We start from the raw sequence: 16223 nt of genomic DNA on the forward strand, positions 1-16223 counted from the left end.
TCTCTCTCTGTCCCAAAAATAAATAAACGTTGAAAAAAAAATTTAAAAAAAAAAATAAAGGGCACAGTATAAAGAATACAGTCAATGATGTAATAGCGTTGTATGGGGACAGATGGTAACTACACTGTAGTGAGCACAGTATAATGTATAGAGTTGCTGAATCACTATGTTGTACACCTGAAACTAACATATCGTTGTGTGTCCGCTACACTCAAAAATTTTAAAAATATGATATAGTTTTTACTAAAAAAAACAGTACTGGGCAAACAATAAATACTCATAAACTGTTAGCTTCCATTATTAATGTATATTTTAGTATATTCTGTTAGTTTTTAAAAATATTTAGTTATTTTGAGAGGGAGAGAGTGTGTGCGAGCATGCGCACAAGCAGGGGAAGCAGAGAGACAGAGAGAGGGAGAGAGAGCATACCAAGCACATTCCTCACTGTCAGCACATGGCCACATGCAGGGCTCAATCTCACAATCTGTGAGATCATAACCTGAGCCGAAATCAAGTCAGACGCTCAACCCACTGAGCCACCTAGGCGCCCCTATACTCCGTTAGTTTTTAACATTGTATAGGAATGCTTTTGAGCCTTTGCATGTTGTTTTTCTACATAAGAAAACTTGCTTCACTTTCTTCTGAGTTCCAATGCTTTTTGGATTTTCTTAGATTTGTTTCTAGTTTTAATATATTTTATTACTTCAAGAATATACTCTTCAAACTCTAATTTCCTAAATATATCTTGAATAAATGTTTAATTATTTAAATGTTTTCCCTGTATATTCTTCTTTAATATATTAATATTATTCCATCACTAGTAAGGTTTTCCAGGATACAGAATATGAAGTAGAAAGCTGATTGAGAATCAAATGTTGGGATCACCATCTGTGGAAGCAATGGGTAAGAAACAGGACTGGAAAGAGGGAATAATTAGGCGGTATTGAAATCTCAGTGGAAACACCAGCCACCGTCACAAAAAGCTCCAAAGCTAAGATGGGATAGTATATCAGACTTTTCTTAAATTGGCAGGAGGGGGGTCATGTACTTAAACTTCCGGATGGACCAGTCATTTGATGCAAGCTGTCCGGGAAAAGGGTCTTGAACTTGAACAAGGGGACTCTCTTTATCCAGTCATTCCTTGAAAATGACCAGTAGCTAGCCGCATTCCCAGGCAGTAGGACCACAGTTTTTAAATCCAGAAGTAATATCTAATGGGACATCACAGTATCAACTAAATATATACTGAAGTAATAGATTTTGTGTTAAACTTCCTTACACTATCAGGATAAACCATATTTGATAATAATGCGATATTTATATACATATATACACTGATAAATTCAGTTTGCTAATATTTTATAGTTTTATATAATAAAACTGCTGTTTTACTTGCTAATACTTCCTTTCCTATCTCTAAACTTATATTCATAAGTGACACTGCTCTATACTTTTTATTCATTTACCCATGGAATATTTATTGAGTACTTACTATGTATCATATACTGTTAGAGGTATTTAGGATATACTTTTCAAGAGTATAATTCTTTATTCTGTTTATGGAGAAGCTAAGTATTAATTTCACTTGTTTAACAGCCACAACATACTTCAAAATCTTTATTAGATTATTGTTGAAAATTGTTTTCATCCAGAATAAATTGTTTTGTCTTCTTTTTTTAAAGTTTTTATTTATTTGTTTTAGTAAACTCTACATCCAACATGGGGCTCGAACTCACAGTCCTAAGATCAAGAGTTGCATGCTCTTCTGCCTGCGCCAGCCAATCACCCCAACTGCTTTGTCCTCTTTAGCATGGTATTAAATGTGCCTTAAAATTTGCTTCTAGACTCACATTGGATGGAAGATTTGTTGTTATTAATATGCGTATGTTGTTATTAATACTCTTCCCCACTCTTTCTGTGTGTGATTCTCCTTTGTCTAGCTCTTTTAATAATGCTTTAGCTGACCCTGTCAGATGGTGACTACACTTATCATGGAAAGCGCTAAATAAAGTACAGAATTGTTGAATCACTATGTTGTACACCTGAAACTAATATAATATGGTATGTTAATTATACTTACAATTAAAAAAAAAAGAATATGGATTTACTCCCAGTGTGTTGAGGGAAATGGCAGATCCGATCAAGATACCTTGGGCTCTGGGAGGTCAGCGTAACCCCAAGATGAACTTGGAGGCAGTTTTTTTCAGCCACATTTTGTGAATAGGGTGCCACATCTTAATCTCTGTTTTCAAACAATTAAATACATTATTTGAAAACCACTTCTAAGGCTCTTTACTGATAGCAGCTAAATTTCTGGCTTCCACCACTCCTCTATTTACCCAAAGGCCAGCAGGTCCACAAAATCAGCTCTGCTCATTGCTGTTCCATTCTGCTCTGTGGAGATGTGCTTCATATTTGAGCCTGGCTGTATCTCTATTTGTTCTTACTATGTTACCTATCATTAGCACTTAGATTTGAATTTAAGTACTAAATTTACCATCTTGTCTTAAAATATCTGAGGGGTACATTAAATGATAAATAATGTAGTACTGCCTTGACCTTCAGGGCAACAATTAATAGCACCTATAATCAGACAAAAAGTTATTTATATAAAGAAAGGAAGAATATATATGAATCTAATAAAATTAATAAAATAATGTAATAATTAGTTCTCCATCTCTGCAGTTTGGAAAGGCAATTCCTTTCATAAACACATAGAACATTTATATTAGTGTTTCAGGCACTTTTTTTTTTCATACAAGGTGTATTTTTTTACACTTCATTTTCATTGCAGTACAAATAACATACTGGAATAGTATTATATTGGTTTAAGATATACAATATAGTGATTCAACAATTCCATATATCACCCAGTGCTCATCATGAGAAGTGCACTCCTTAATCCCCATCACCTATTGCACCCACCTCCCCTCATTAGTTTGTTCTTTATAGTTAAGAATCTGTTCCTTGGTCTGTCTTTTTTCCCCTTTGCCCATTTCTTTTGTTTCTTAAGTTCCACATATAAGTGAAATCACATGGTATTTGTCCTTGTCTGACTTATTCCACTTAGCATAATACTCTCTAGCTCCACCAATGTCACTGAAAATGGCAAGATTTCATTTTTATGGCTGAGTAATATTTCACTGTACATAAATATTACATCTTCTTTATCCATGCATCTACAAATGGACATGGGCTGCTTCCATAATTTGGCTGTCCTAAGTAACACTGCAATAAACACAGGGGTGCATGTATCTTTTTGAAATAGTGTGGGGTTTTTGTGGGGAGGGGGTAAATACCCAGTATTGTAGTTACTGATCATAGGGTAGTTCTACTTTTAACTTTTTGAGGAACCTCCAAATATTTTCCACAGTAGCTGCACAGTTTGCATTCCCACCAACAGCGCAAGAAGTTTCCTTTTTCTCCACATCCTTGCCAATACTTGTTGTTTCTTTTGTTTTTGATTTTAGCTATTCTGACAGGTAGGAGGTAATATCTCATTGTAGCTTTTACTTGTATTTCCCTAATGATGAGTGATGCTGAGCATCTTTTTATGTATCTGTTGACTATCTGGATGTCTTCTTTGGAGAACTGTCTGTTTATTTCTTCTTAGGCACTTTTATATAGTACTTTATTTAAGCCTCAAAACCACCTTATGATGTATATGCCATTATTTTATCATTTTAGAGATAAGGAAACCAAAACACATAGAAATTAATTCTAAATAATATCTTCAACTAATACGCAACTGGTAAATTGTGACGAAAGGATTCAAACCTGGATTATCTAACTTTAGAACCAAACTCTTCATCATGAGATGTCTGGGGGGAGATCAGCTAGAGGTATCTAATCCCCAAATCATCATGTTCTGAAGATGAAGACATAAGGGTTGTATTACTGATGATAATTACACTACAGGAATGAATGAGGTTACACAAGAAGGCATTTGCATGAAGAGCTGAGGTCAAGACTTGGAAAGCAACAGATGTAAGTAGTGGTTAGAGAAAAAGAAGCCAGCAAAGGAGATGAATCAACTCAAATGAAAGAAGAGACCAAGATATGTGTCTTCCAAGGATCCAAAGTATCCTGCATATAATACAAAATATTTTGTTTCAGGGTTAGAGAAATCATATGATGTTTTTTAAATTCCCTATTAGACCAAACAGAGATAATTTACATGATAATAAAATTCTGCAAAAACAAATTAGCAATTAAATAGACCAGATGATTCTAGTAAAGTTTAGAAAGTAGTATTTTTCAAATATCATTTAGAATTAATTACATTGACCAAGATTTTTACTACACATAAAAATTCAAATAAATAAATGAAAACCCAAATGAATTAAAACCAGGAAAATTATGACTCATATATTCAGATTCTGGTGAATTACATTAGAACAAGATTTAATCACAAACTTCACTCATCTGGAGCAGCATTTAGTTTAAATTCTTAGTGTAATACTGCTTACATTATTTCAAAAAATGGTGAAATTAGATTCTCAAGAACTGTACATGCTAATTTTTTATAGACTATAAAGATGAATATCTTTCTCCACTTTATACTCACATAGTACAATGAAAGTTTCCTTCACATCACTGATCAATATTTGTGATTAAAAAATATTTTGTGATAAATTGATAATTGGCTCTGACACTAATCAGTCAGTTCCCCAAGTGCAAAGTCTGCTTTTTTATTTTTATTTTTTGAGAGAGAGGGAGAGCAAGCAGGGGAAGAGCAGAGAGAGAAGGAGAAAGAGAAAGAATCCCAAGCAGGCTCTGCATTGCCAGCACAGAGCTCGACATGGGGCTCAAGCTCACAAACCATGAAATCATGACCTGAGCAGAAATCAAGAGTCAGATTCTTAATCAACTGAGGTACCCAGGTGCCTCTGCATCTTTTTTAACTTGCATTTTTATGTCTAGGTGCAGTATAGTGCCCCAATCAGATGAAGAACTCAATCACCACTTTTGAACAAATGAATCATTATAGACAGAGAATTTTCAGTGTATTTCAAAACTGCTTTGGGGGCAAAATTTGCTGCTGCTGAACAATATACCTTTGTCTCCCTCCTGCCACAGTTTACTTAGATGAAGCCAAAGTGAATGAAGCTCAAAGAAACAAACATCAGATATGCTTTTATGAGGGATAATTCCTGATCTGTCTACACATGCTAAATCAACTAAGTAAAAATGAAAAACTGCGTATATTAATCTAGCCACCCAAACAATCTAATTCTTAGCAACTGATTTGAATAAATCATTCTAGTGGCTGAAGGAGTCATTTTGACATGATATCACCTCAGCCTTGAAAAAGGAGTCTTGAATAGAACTGCTGAACTTACTGCTGACTCCTTAGTAAAGCTAGTAATTTGTATACATAAATATATTAAACATTTTCTCTTCCCTCCCAAATTGCTGGTTCTCCTCTTCTCTGGCTCAGTTAAAAACTCCCTCCTCAAAAAAAAAAAAAAAAAAAAAAAGAAACAAAAACAAAACCCTCTTCCTTCCTGTCATTCAAACAGGAATCCAAAAATGTTTCTCCTTCATTCCCCACATTTAATGACTTTCCAAATCCTGTCGTATACACCTTTCAATGCCCTTTTCATGTGTCAGTTTATTCTTATTCTCACTACCCCAGTTCAAGCAATCATCTCTTCTCACTTAGACTATTCAATAGATTGCTACCGATTCTTATTCTAGATTTAGAGAAAAGATTCCTTGGGTTAAAAATTCAGAGACCTGGTTTCTGAATTTCCTGTGCTGTCAACTGATAGGAGCCTCTTTTATCATGTATTAAATAAGGGGACTGGACATTCTCAAAATTCCCCTTAAGTCATATTATTTTCCCCAGTTAAATCCTCCCTTCACATTTCCTCCAATTGCATTCTCAAAACAGATCAAATGTCAACTTCCTACCGACATCCTTCCACAGGAACTCAATGGTGCAAGAGAAAGATCCAAATTACTTAGAATTCAACACTATCAAGCACCTGAACTCAACCTACCTTTGCATCATTTCCTACCATTTTCCTTCTAAGCACATGCAATCACAAAATCCCTGATCTGCTGATTCTCAAATTTGCCTTACACTTTCCTTCTTCCATACATTAGCCTCTCTGAGGGACCCTCCCATATAAAACTATGTGTCAGTATATTATCTGTCTTTCAAGAGCTATGCCAAATGCTATTTCCTCCAGGATTCTTGATTCTTGGCTACACATAGATTCTTCCTCCCCTTTGGATACATTAAGATTTGTTTAAACCTGTATTTACTTTTATTTACATTTTGTTTGGTATTATCAACTAAATTTTTATTTTAGTAGGGACAAAATTTAATTTATTTTTTACTTCTCACAGTACTTACTGCTTTACAATGAAAATAGTATCCAACTGAAAAGTACCTTTATTTTTTTTTATTTTTTTTTAATTTTTTTTTTCAACGTTTATTTATTTTTGTGACAGAGAGAGACAGAGCATGAACGGGGGAGGGGCAGAGAGAGAGGGAGACACAGAATCGGAAGCAGGCTCCAGGCTCTGAGCCATCAGCCCAGAGCCCGACGCGGGGCTCGAACTCACAGACTGCGAGATCGTGACCTGGCTGAAGTCGGACGCTTAACCGACTGCGCCACCCAGGCGCCCCTGAAAAGTACCTTTAGAAAGAAATATTGCAACTCCTAATTTATTTCCCCCTCCTCCTTTTTTCTTTTCATCATTTATTACCTCTAATTATACACTAAAACATATTTTTTTTTCCTCTTTAAAATAAAGGTTATTTGGAGTACCTGGGTGACTCAGTTGGTTGAGTGCCCAACTCTTGATTTTGGCTCAGGTCATGATCTCACAGTTCATGGGATTGAGCCCTTCATCGGGCTCTGCACTGAAAGCATAGAGCCTACTTGGGTTTCTGTCTCTCTCTCTGTCTCTGTCTCCTCTGTCCCTTCCCTGCTCACACACACGTGCTCTCAAAATTAATAAACATTAAAAAATAAAACATAAAATGAAAGTTATTTGTGTAGTACTTAAATATATTATTTCCTCAGGATACTATATATCCAAAAAAAAGTGCTAAAATCATATATGCTATGATTGTTAATGAATTTTCAAAGAATAAATGGTATTCCTTCATGTTATTGTGAATAGTTCAATATTTTTCACAGATATATATTTGCCAAAATCTACTCGATAAATATTTGAATAGTTTCTAATTGAGAGACATTATGAACAACAAACTGCAATGTACATTGTTGCATACACATTTTGGTACATTCATTTCTCTTTGCAAAATACCTAGAATAGATACAAACGACAGAATTGTTGGATGAGAAGGTTAAGTTGATGTTCAACTTTAGCTAATATTGCCAGACAGTTTTCCAGAGGGGTTATACCAATTTACAGTCCTGCCAGGGGTAAAGGAGACTTCCACTTGCTTTACATTCTTGCTAAAGCTGTGTGGCATACCAGTCTTTTAGATTTTAGCCATTTAGATGGCAGCTTTTGCATCTGCCACCCAAGGGATGGTTCCAGGATCACCTGCACTGAAAACCAATGGGACTTGCATTTTGTAATCATAGAAGAATGTAGCACACAAATAAGCAGTTTTACAGGTTTGTTTATAAGCACTCAATTAGATTATCCCTCCCAAGTCTCAGTGCAGAGGAAGCATACAAAAACACCCATCCCTCAGTCTTTCCCCGAAAGGGACTTGACTATATACATAAACTGCTGCCTGAGTGTCCAGCTTCTAACTAGTCAGTGAGTGCTTCCACTGCCTTCTCCCTCCAGCTCACTGAAACTCTAAAAACAGGTCAACAGGTCTCTGGAAGGAGTTGGTACAAATGACTAGAGATCTAGTTTTTGTGGCTATTGCCACACACACAGACACACACACACACACACACACAGACACACACACACACAATTTTTCCCCTGATGTTCTATGCTATTACCTTTGTCAACCTGCTTCTGGATTCCATACTTTGTTCCATCAGTCTATATTTGGACCAATCCCATACTGCTTTCCTTAATGTAGCTTCACTAAACATTTGGATATCTTGCTGTTATTCTTCAAGATTTTCTTGGCTACAGCTGGCCCAAAATTTCTTAGTCCACATAAAATTAAAACTCAGCCTTCAATTTTCACACTCAAAAAGCATGATGTGGTACTAATGGAGATTACACTGAATTTATAGATCTACCAGGGAATAGTGGACATCTTTACAATATTGAGTCTTTATAAAACTAAGTACAATTTATAAACCTCTGAGTCAAAGGAAGTGAAATAAATTAGCAGACCAGAAAGGAACAAAAAGGACGAATTTAAAAAGAGAAATAATCAGTCCTGAACATATCAAGATGAAAAAGTTATTATGAAAAGAATATGAAGTTGCATTCTTTATATCTCCTGTATTAATTGATAATCTCTGGTTAGATATTTAGCTAATTCAGCAATCATAAAGAAATGCATTAACTAGAAGAAATCTGGAGATGAAAAATTGGTAAAAGTCAACACATAAAAATAAAGGAAGTACACTAAATATATACCAATTAATTAAAAATGGTATCAATTTGAAGAACAAAGCACCTGAAATGTTTACATATTGAAATGTGTTTGGTTAAGAAAAAGAGGGTTTGTTCCAAGATAGTTGGCTGATTGGCTTAAGAAGATCACTTGAAATTGAATAAATATGTGGTCAATATTTTAAAAATCTGTAGTATAAGGAACTGTTTTGATTCACACGATCTTCTCAAGCAAAATGCAGAAGTCCAATACCTAAATCAGTTAAAATTATAAACGTTTAATGCGACAAGAATTTTATGGGTATAATCTTAATCTCAGTGTCTGTATTTTCTTTGCATCCTTTTCTATGGAAAGGCTTCCAACTGGAACAACTGTGATAAAAGTTTGAACTTAATGATATCTATAATAGCTCCATTCATAGTGAAGCATACGACATAACTTAGATGCAAAATACATCTTAAGCATAATTAAAATACTTCTAAAACTAAAAGCCCTAAGAAGTGAATTGTCTCATTAATGAAATGCCTAAGTAGTCCAAGAAGAGAACAAAACATTCCACCAGAGCATGAGTAAATATAAAATAAATGTTACTGAAGATACACTTCCTCCTAATGAAGTTGCTTTTCAGTACCCTCAATGTGTCAATGGAAGATGACTTTCTGGTTTCAATAGAAAATCAGTCATAATATTTTCCAGATACCCTTACATTGGAGAGCATAATGCTTATAAAAATTATAAACCCAAAAACATTCCCAAAAATGTTGTATTTTCCACTAATACACATATGTTCTTCAAAAATACATAGGGTAAGAACAAACAAATATAAATATGGTAATATAGAACACAGGGATTTTCATTAGTCTTTCCAGAAAGGAACTTTAAAAAATTTATTATGTAACTTATGAAAATTATGATGAAAATTGTCATGTGGGAACCTGAGGGGAAAATACCTCCCTCAGTCTAAATGTTCAACTCAAAATAAAATATTAAATACAGTTTTCTCTTGAGAGAGAGAGAGCATGCACAAGCAGGGACAAAGGACACAGGGAGAGAGAGAATCTCAAGCAGGCTCCACACTGTAAGTGCAGAGCCTGACACAGGGCTCAAACTGATGACAGTGAGATCATGACCTGAGCTGAAATCAAGTCAGACGCTTAACCAATTAAGCCACCCAGGCTCCACTTAAATACATTTTTTTTTTATGAAATTTATTGACAAATTGGTTTCCATACAACACCCAGTGCTCATCCCAAAAGGTGCCCTCCTCAATACCCATCACCCACCCTCCCCTCCCTCCCACCCCCCATCAACCCTCAGTTTGTTCTCAGTTTTTAACAATCTCTTATGCTTTGGCTCTCTCCCACTCTAACCTCTTTTTTTTTTTTTTTCCTTCCCCTCCCCCATGGGTTCCTGTTAAGTTTCTCAGGATCCACATAAGAGTGAAACCATATGGTATCTGTCTTTCTCTGTATGGCTTATTTCACTTAGCATTACACTCTCCAGTTCCATCCACGTTGCTACAAAGGGCCATATTTCATTTTTTCTCATCGCCAGTCAGAGTGGCCAAAATGAACAAATCAGGAGACTATAGATGCTGGAGAGGATGTGGAGAAACGGGAACCCTCTTGCACTGTTGGTGGGAATGCAAATTGGTGCAGCCGCTCTGGAAAGCAGTGTGGAGGTTCCTCAGAAAATTAAAAATAGACCTACCCTATGACCCAGCAATAACACTGCTAGGAATTTATCCAAGGGATACAGGAGTACTGATGCATAGGGGCACTTGTACCCCAATGTTCATAGCAGCACTCTCAACAATAGCCAAATTATGGAAAGAGCCTAAATGTCCATCAACTGATGAATGGATAAAGAAATTGTGGTTTATATACACAATGGAATACTATGTGGCAATGAGAATAAATACATTTTTTATACCAAAGACTTTCATAGGCTCAAAGGATTAAATCTTTGTTACAACCTCCAGGAACTACTGTTCCAATATCCTCTCATTTCCCTCTCACTCTTTTCTTACCACATTCTGAAAACCTGGAACCCTTTTAATCTCTTAATTCACCAAGTATACTCTGACCTCAGAGTTTTTGCACATGCTTTTCCTTTACCTGATTATTCCTCAACACTCTCAATCTAGCTAAGTACTACCTACTTTCCTGGTCTCAGAAAATACCTCTTAAATATCAGCTGCTCAGCAGTATCACCTTATCTATGGTCTCTTTAAATGGTCTCTTTTAAAATTCCCTTTGCTTGGGGTGCCTGGGTGGCTCTGTCGGTTAAGCAGCCAACTTCAGCTCAGGTCATGATCTCGCAGCTCAAGAGTTCAAGCCTCGCGTCGGGCTCTGTGCTGACAGCTCAGAGCCTGGATCTTGCTTCGGATTCTGTGTCTCCCTCTCTCTCTGCCCCTCCCCTGCTCACACTCTGTCTCTCTCTTGATAAATAAATAAATAAATAAATAAATAAATAAATAAATTTCCCTTAAGTATTACAATAAATAATGGTGCATTTATGTTCATTATTTCTCAAGCAAAAAAAATGTTTTTTAACAAAAGACAACTAGAATTACCAAGAGACAGAGAAAATATAAAATGGATGAGGATTTTCACCTGGAATGATAACCATTGAGAGGTAACAGGAAGTTATAAATTGAGATTGGTAGGAAAAGATGAGAAACATCCATCCAGAGTTCATCTATTTCTTCAAAAGGCCACATACATCACTTGTGGAATCAAAACAACTCCAAGATATGGATAAGTAGAAACTGTTTAAAAAGTAACTTCTTGTAATTTTAAATATATTCTAACTTTAACATTAGTATCAAGATGGCCTGTCCATTTCAGAAGATTCCAAATATCTCTTTTAGAAACAAGGTATGGCATGAATGATTATAGAAATATTAGTATTCTTGACCCCTTTTTTGGAGTAATAAATTCTAGCAGAGATTTGCTTCTCTTTGCTTCATATATTTACTATATATTATAATTACCAGAAACTTAACAGCATATAGTGATAGAGAACAAAATGTTCATGGTTTGCAAAATACAGAAAATTACACCAAAACTTAGAAAAATATAAAAAATTCTACTTGTGTGTTATGATAACTGTTTCCTTGAAGTACAAAGAAATAAAAGAGAAAAAGCACAAATATTCCACTGAAATACAAATAACTCATACATTTTAAATATGAAAGACATGAGAGAGAATAACCATAAAACATTCAAAACAATGTTAAGACGTTTTAATATGCATAAATGTTAAAGAAAAAAAATACCCACTATCTTCAAAATTACTAGACACTACACAATTGTATTGTCTTTTAAATAACTAAGAAATTGTGGTAAGAAAAATATGTTTTGCAGAAACCTGTTCTATTTCTCTAAGATGTACATATGGAATTTCCTACATATATGAATTTTCTTGGACCAATTTTAGTAGTTTTAGTATATTTAGCACTCTGGTTTTCAGAAACATAATAAATTTAGAAAAATAGGAGACTAAAACAGAAACACTTAAGTATGAAAAAAGTGCCCACTTCCAGTCTAAGGTCAATGGAGTCACTATATATATATAAGAATAATTTCAGAGATCACAATAAAATATTGCTAAGCAATGCAGTACTGCATAACTTCTTAAGAATTCTGTATAGGATGGGTATAGAAGAGAGAAATGTCATGGTGATATGCAGATGCTAAGTACCAACTGAGGACATTCAGAGGCTAGATGGCAGTTCCTACAGTGCAAATGATTTGATTTTGCCTAAATAAAATTCCAGAGATCTGAAAGTCAACTGTAAAAATTACCCAATTAGTGAACGAAGGCAACACAACTGATGTACATGCATACTCAAAATCCTAAAAGTTTTTTGGTTCTTGTTGAGTTTCCCACAGTAACCCATAATCGCAATATCACTGCAGTATCGAGGACTCTAAGTTTTCTTTTCCTGCATTAACAGAAACAGCCTCCACCCTCTGATTATTAGATGCTCACTAAGTCATCATCAATCAAGTCATACAAATGTATGAATTCTTTCAGGACATTGCCTTGGCTAATAGTCTTCAGACCACAGAGATGGTCTTAAATATTCCAAATTAATTCTTAAGTGTTCCTGACTTTATGTCTGAAATTTATCAGTTAAAACTTAATTTATATTATCTACTGTGTAAATTACTTGAGAAGTAATATTTCAACTGCTAATCATATTATATCACATGTGAACAGATCAAATAAACAGCTTGTTAACAAATAGAGGGGGGAAAATTATGGATTCCTAGGAATAGATAAAGGAGGGATTTTTGAAGGCTGGAATGTTATAGAAGTTAATCTTCAGCTACTTCACAAATATATCTGTGACTGAACCCATTATCAAATATTCAGCAAAGAAAACCAGAAGGGAAAAAAATTATTCTGCATTTGAGGTTTAATTTTTTTGTTTTTATTTGCAGTGGGGGTGGTTGAGAGATATTTTCCTGATAAGCTAGAAAGTTTGCCCATTCTCTTCAGGTAGCTGAGAGATCAAAGAAACTTCAAAGCAAAGAGGAAAAAATGAAGGAGCTGTTGAAAAATCTCACAGCAGCATTAGAACAGGAGGCACTTACTGCTTCCAGGGATGTGTGGCACCGAAGGCCATCCTGTGCTGAGCCAAGATTAAGAATTCGTCACAAGTCAAGATTCAATTTTCAGGTAACTGAGACTGAAAAAGACCTGTGACTTCACATTCTGCAACATGATCAGCCATTTTCAGCAACATGGCCATTGTTCAGAATCTGAATCAAATCAAATGAGGTATGAAAACTATTCAATAATTTAATGCAAAAAGCTCTACAGCTTTCTTTTTTCCTATGGATTGCTGAAACATTCATTGGGAAATTTTAAATCACCAAATTCATCTCTTCCAAAGTTCACATTGGAACTCTAGAGCCTTCCTAACTCAGTGTGTTCCATAGACCAACAGCTTCAAAATCACCTGGTACCTGCTGGAAATGCAGAATACTGAGTCCCACTCCAGACCTATGATATGAGAATATATACTTTAAGATTAAAGTGCATTAGATTTGAATAAATAAAAGTTTGAAATACGTTAATCTAAAATCTGCTTGACAGGTTAACTTAAGTCTATGGGTACTTCCCTTGGAGAACACAGACCACCGATTATTTATGCACAGCACAATGACATAATTGAACATAACCTTAATGGCATGTTTAGTGATCCTTCAAATTTTGTGTTTCTATTGATTCAGAATTTGAGTGAAAGGAGCAAAAGTGATCCAACATTCTCTTTGGTATTTAATGTTATTTATCCTCCTTCCCAGCTTTTCTCTCTTTCTTAAATCACTTTCTATTACCAAAGTTTTAACACTCAAACACACTCCAGCCAAGGATGAGTATTTATATACTAAAGTATTTATATACTAAATATAAATACTAAAGTATTTATATACTAAATTCCTTACCAATATATGAAATATTTTATAATTATAAATAACATTATAAAAGGTATAGCTAGTATTATTAATATTCAAAATATTGAGGTGTATATACAAGATAGAATTTTGGATATGAAATTTGTCTTAACTAGAATATACTGCTGCCAGCTTGCATTTCCACATTAAACTCCTCCCACAACACATATTAAACATAACCAAAGCTAAAAGCAAAAAGCTTTCTTTACACCAGAAACTCCTTTTTAAACTAAGTTCACTTTTTTTTTATTAATGGCATCACCACCCCCACCAGTCATTCTGAATAATGAAGTCACGTCCAGTTCTATCATTCCCATCTAATCAATAAATTCTACTTCTTTTCCATTTCTTCTTCCAATAACCTAGTTCAGACTCATTTCACAAATCGAATGAACTATGGTAATAGCTTACTACTTAGAGCTTTAAATCTTTAATCTCTACCTTTTCCCAAAATTACTCCACAATAGCAACCATTATTTTTTTTTATTTTTTTTCAACGTTTATTTATTTTTGGGACAGAGAGAGACAGAGCATGAACGGGGGAGGGGCAGAGAGAGAGGGAGACACAGAATCGGAAACAGGCTCCAGGCTCTGAGCCATCAGCCCAGAGCCTGACGTGGGGCTCGAACTCACGGACCGCGAGATCGTGACCTGGCTGAAGTCGGACGCTTAACCGACTGCGCCACCCAGGCGCCCCTAGCAACCATTATTAAAATAAAGCACAAGTTATATCTTGGTCCTCAAAACATTTTACCATATTCTACTACTTATAGGGTAAAGTTTAAACTCCTCATCCTAGTGTTTAAGGCTCTTCACAATTACATATCTCCAGACTCATCTCTTGCCACTGCTTTCATGTACTCTATTTTCCAGCCACTTTGAATTTCTCAACATCTTTCAATGTTCAAATATATTTTCATTCTTTTATCTGTATGACTTTATCCTGTTCTTTCAAACTGGACTTTCCTTTCTTCCTTCATTCTTTATCTGTCTGTAAACATTTGTCCATGTTTTTCAAGGCTGAGCTTAATGATGATGCCCTTATTTGTTTTTTTTTTGTTGTTGTTGTTTTCTTCCCTCGTTTATGTTAAATTTCATTATTTTTGGACAATCTCACCCAGTCAACTGTAAAGTCCTTGAAAAAAGAGTTTTTAAATAAATCTCTTCGTTAAATAAGATGTAACACAGTAACATTCATTTAAAATATTTGTTAAATTGAACTGAATATTCAATTTGTTACACAGAGAGAACATTTACAGCTCGTTGAGAGACAAAGGATATTGTAAAAAAGAATGTATAGATACTATAATTAGTATAAGAAAACTGGTCTTGGAAATACAGATTTATGGTTGAATTTGCTAAGCTAAATCTGACACAGGTCATGCATTGTTTTTAAATTGTTTTCTGTTGCACAGGGATAGTTCTATGTAATAAGAAGTATGGGAAGACATTTAAAATATCTAAACAGGACCACTACTGGCAAAGTAATATTGATTTCTTCTGATGAGAAATTTTCACATATACCAAAATTTATTTTTCTAATCTACATAATTCCCAGGAATCATACACCTGCAATATAAGGAAATTACCACTAGAATATAGGCCACAGAAAGTCAGAAAGTAAGTTTTGTTCACTAATGTATTCCAATCATCTAGTAGAATGCCTGACATTGAGTAGGTACTCAATACATATTTGTTATGAGAATGAATAAACAAGTGGATGAATGAATTAAAGGTCATTTTTGTTCATTCAGACTATTGAATCAGGAAGAATAAAATCAATTTCAAATACTAAAAGCATATCTGTGAAGTAGCATATATAAAATTAAAGGAAAATGAAACAGTGAATAGTATGAAGATTTGTATTGGACTTCCTTCTAATATGCTTATACATTGCTTATTTGAATGAAATCACAACTGGAAATTGATTCATATTTCAGGAGGTATTCACATTCTCCTAGCCTTAAAGCATCAATGCACTGAACTAGGAGGGCCCAGAGTTGTGATTCTTTAATTCTTCAACAATTGTTAATGATGATGCTGGTACAAACGTATTTAGCACAACCAAAATCAATTAGTCATCCCAATTCTCCACAAATTGTTAGACACTAATTAAAAGTTTGTGGGCAAAAAAAAAAAATGATAACAAGTCATATTTTTAGTCAATTAGGTCTTTCAAGTCAGTCAAGGTGTCTTTTTGTTATTATTCTGTTATCTTAGTTTGTTTTCCTACATGT

Source organism: Lynx canadensis, chromosome F2 (genome assembly GCF_007474595.2).
Source record: "Lynx canadensis isolate LIC74 chromosome F2, mLynCan4.pri.v2, whole genome shotgun sequence".
NCBI lineage: Eukaryota > Metazoa > Chordata > Mammalia > Carnivora > Felidae > Lynx > Lynx canadensis.